Source organism: Cynoglossus semilaevis, chromosome 4, assembly GCF_000523025.1.
Source record: "Cynoglossus semilaevis isolate Cse_v1.0 chromosome 4, Cse_v1.0, whole genome shotgun sequence".
Taxonomy (NCBI): domain Eukaryota; kingdom Metazoa; phylum Chordata; class Actinopteri; order Pleuronectiformes; family Cynoglossidae; genus Cynoglossus; species Cynoglossus semilaevis.
The window spans coordinates 305,881-310,075 of record NC_024310.1 but is presented as its reverse complement, the minus strand read 5'-3'; the positions used below and the strand labels follow the sequence as shown (position 1 = coordinate 310,075).

General features: G+C 44.0%; 1 protein-coding gene across 5 annotated transcripts in view; it reads left to right on the top strand.

Annotated features, from left to right (window-relative positions):
• Positions 1-1,731: 1,731 nt before the first annotated feature.
• Positions 1,732-4,195, top strand: part of scn2b (sodium channel, voltage-gated, type II, beta) — a 24,307-nt gene continuing 21,843 nt past the window's right edge. For 2 of the 5 annotated variants that reach the window (XR_521426.3, XM_017031978.2), the window contains exons 1-3: positions 1,733-1,946; positions 3,675-3,800; positions 3,954-4,067. The gene's annotated coding sequence lies outside the window, so the exon portion shown is untranslated. Of the gene's footprint in view, positions 1,947-2,974; positions 3,207-3,674; positions 3,801-3,953; positions 4,068-4,195 lie in introns of those variants that run through there. The other 3 variants (XM_025054802.1, XM_025054803.1, XM_025054804.1) reach the window with 3 other exon arrangements.

The following is a 4,195-nucleotide window of genomic DNA, read 5'->3' as shown; positions in this document are numbered from 1 at the left end:
CCGCGCGCGACGTACGGCGCCGTCCGTGCCGACACATCACAGCCTCCGGCCCCCCCGGCCCCCCCCCGGCCTCCCTCAGCTCAGTGTGGTTCTCCTTTCTCTGCAGCGTCTGTGATGAAGTGTCCACTTCAGCAGCCAATCGTTTCCTCTTTAATCCAATTCACACTGTTTTCCAAACAGAGTGAGTTTCCCGCAGGGAGAGATTCCCGCTCTGAGATGAACAACCGTCGCCGACCTACGTACGTTGTCATTACAGGCATAAGTCATCGGGTGTACATTCATTCCAGGGTGTTGTTTGTTTACGTTATTACCTGTGCAACTATTAAATACCCCCGGGCGGTGACGTTCCTGCACCGCTTTAAACATTGATGCCGTTCTTCAGCACATTAACATGTACACGTGTGTGTGTGTGTTTGTTGGACTGAGAAAAGGTGGGCCCATCTGTTACTTGTGTGTGAATGTGTGTGTGCTCCTGGCTGGGCAGCTGTAATGGCTTCACTTTGTCGCTGCATGTTTATTAGCTAATTATGAAAAATGGTGAGACGACATTTCACCCTGAGAAATCTCCACCACAGCTGCAGCCAGTAAATGTTCTAAAAGGTGGAGTAGAAAATGAGGCCCAGACCAAACTGGGCCCAAAACTATTCCGTACATTTTCCCTAAGTTTCTGGTACTTTCTCTCTCTTTTCTCTCTTTTCCAATCAGTCCGTTCAATTTCCAGCAGAACGCTGTGCAGTGGTGAAGCAGCTGAGCTGTCACAATACATTTGTGTGTCCTAAACAAGATTAACTGCTGCTATTTGTATCCCCACATCCCTGAAAAGGTAATCAACGCAGGTGGATTTGGCTGCTAATCACCATGGTTACCGGCTGCACAGCTCATCATAGCAATTAATCTGATTTTGACAGTAGCTTATATGTGATGTATCCACGCAGCGCTGGTTCCTCCTCTCATATATCCATAGGTTCAGTGTGTGGAGGTAACCAACTGTGACAACGTTAATGTTTGATTGATTTTAAAGAAGATCATTAAGATTATGGCAGGAATTCAATGTGAATAAATGCATTGATATGGACCATATTTAATAATAAAAACACAGGATTCAATTATTTATTTATTATTTTGGCTACACTGACGGTGAACTGTCATATACCAGGTCCACCATCATGTAAAAACCAATGTTATTTTGCATCACTGCTAAGCTAGTATCTGCTAGTCAAGTCATAGTCAGGTCCATGTTTCATGTTTTCATTCTAAACTCGATTCATATCACGGCCTAACTGTGGTAACTCTCCGTACCTCTCAGAGTCTGCGAACCCCCTTTTGAAAACCTTTAGTTCTTTCTTGGACCCAGGTGTGAATTAGAACTCCTGTCAGGTGTTTGACAACTCTTTGTTTTTGGATTCTCTTCCTTTACACAGTTCACCTTCACTGTGGGCCGTGTTCGTCCCCATGAGAGGAGGTCAGCGTGAGGAGAGGAGAATGGCGCCCCCTGGAGATCCTGCTTCTCCAGGTCTGTGCCGTGACGGGAACTATACAGTACATGTGTGCTGAATCTGTCTCTCTGTGTGGGGGCCACCAGAGTACACTAGGGGGGGCTAAAATTAAAAAAAAGTTTTAAATAATTTAATTATGTTTCATTTTTTACAAATGTATTTATTTATTTTATGACCGTTTGTCCTGAAACATGCATCAAGTAAACTGTAGAAATGGTCGGATTGTCGAGTTGGTACCTGAACGCACCTGTGGTACAAGTGACGTCTTCATTTGTGTTGAACCTGGTTTGAACCTGCAGTGAAGCTGCGCTGCTCCTCGAGCTAGCAGGTAGCTCCTCGAGCTAGCAGGTAGCTCCTCGAGCTAGCAGGTAGCTACGAAGCCAGCGCAGAATGGACCGGATTTGGACCAGAAATGTACCGAAGAAAAGCTGAACAACAGACACGAAAGAGGTTTGATTCGTTTTGTTTTGTTCCTGTCTGTCAGCAGTTTGTTGAAAAGTTCGTTATTCAGTGTGAATATACAGAACGCTGCCGTAAACTGTTTGTTGATTATTTCAAACTTACGCCAAACACACGTTATTATTTGATATAATGATTGAATAATGAAAGAAAGTAAGGAAATCTTTTTTAAAGGTTGATGTTACTTCACATAGTTTGTAGAATGTTCTGTGGGTTTGAAGAGGGGGTGGGGTGGGGGTGGGGGGTCCGGCTACATAGAAGCTAATGCTAACTGGTATCTCCGGAGCTAGGCTACAGCTCATGTTCAATGCTAACATTTTCAGAGTACATGAAGTTAATCACAGCGTCCTGTCACAGGTTTCAACACAAACTTTCGTCTGTAAACCTGAAGTTTTAGACAGAAACTTTACTTCAGTGATGTATAAGCTGAAGTTCACTCCAACAACTGCACATGTCCCTCAGGGCCAGTAAAGAATTCATATTTCTCTCCTTCATGCTGTAGAGTTTTCACTGCGGTTTTACACTCGATAACATTAAACACTAAAGAAAGTGTTTGTGACCAACGTCAGGCTGAGATCAGTCTGTAACTCTACAACACACCTGGAGTAACTGATTAAAAACGTGATTTATTTCAGTGGTTCTGTCTCTGATACGTCTTCTTTGACCAGCCGTCCCTGTGAGACTGTCCTAGAGAGACAATGTCTGAACGTCCTTTGTCTTCACTTCTTTCTACTGTTGTTATGATTCAAGGACATCCTGAGTTGAAAACCAGCGGTAAATACAGCTGAGACACAGGAAACACTTGATTTTAGTTGAGTCCCCCCTCACCCGTCCTCCCCCCTCACCCGTCCTCCCCCTCGTTTTTCATCATTCTCTGTCTTCATTCACAACTTGACTGTCCTTTGGCTGAACCACTTTTGTTTGAATCTACGTGTGTGTGTGTGTGTGTTTGTCACTCAGTCTACGGAGTTTTCTTTACCTCCAACACCAACGCACTGACTGGGAAAATCAACATTTTTATTTAGTATTAATGAAGAAAAGCAGAAGTAAAGAGAGAAGATATGAAGATGTTTGTGAGGAGATGAACGGAAGGAAAGATTTTGGAGAAATGGGACAGTGAGGATGAACGGACGGTAGAGGTGGTCTGTACTGGGGTGAACCCATCAGCACAGCAGCTGCAGCACAGAGGGAGAAGGGGGGAGACACGGGGGAGGCAAAGTGGTTGAAGAAAGCCTCTGCATTATCATGAAGGTCAGAAATATGAACCATGTGACCAATATTAACTTCTATTGTTGCTTTAAATGCAGACTGTGGTGGTCTCTGTCCATGGTGCTGAAGAAAATATCTATAATACATTTAATTATAAAAGCTAATTCCAAGGTCTTTTCTATAACGTCTTGATCTAATCTGGTAGATGTGATCTGTTTGCCTCAGGGTTGTTTGACCAGTGCACAGAGGTGAGGTTATTGGCAATCACCGCTGCCTTTATACAGGCATATCAAAGTGAACAGACTTTAATGATCAAATTACAGACGCGTGTGTAACTGGTTATCTCAGATTAAATGGCTCTGAGTAATGACTCATTGGTATTCATGAAATACTGCAGGAATTCTTAGAAAATAAAAGGGTGGTCACTTTGATGGGCGTCAGGACTGGTGTGGTTTCAGCACTGAACTGCCTTTGATGTTAACCCTTGTTCTTTCTTTGCCCACATTCCAGGCTGTTTCTACCAGGCAGACCCTGAGAGAGAGCACGAAGCAGTTGGCTGGAAATCAGACCGAAAAGAAACAAGAACACAGAGAGTTTAGTTACGGAGCGACTGACATGGATGAAGTGCAGTCAACGGTAATCCAACGGAATATCAATGTGACGTTCCATTAGAAAAGGAACGTCGTGAAGCACTTCAGACGTTAACTGTGACTTGGCTTTGGCTCAACATTTGTGTTCCTGGTTGTTGAATCAGCAGAAATCTCCAACCAAACCTTTCTGTCATTGCAGACGGTTGTCGTCTCTGTCCATGGTGCTGAAAAGGACAACGGTCTGAAAACTGAAACTGCTGAAGTTCCCAGCCCTGGAAAGGATGAAGCAGTGGAAGGAGAATGGAGGACAAAGGTCAGTCCTCAGAAAACCCTCAGGGCAGAATTACGTCCCTTTTTTCAACTCCCTCCATAATTGGATCAGGTCAAAGCCAAAGCATTCACACAACATGGAATAGCATTCAGCGTGTTTCTGTGTGATGG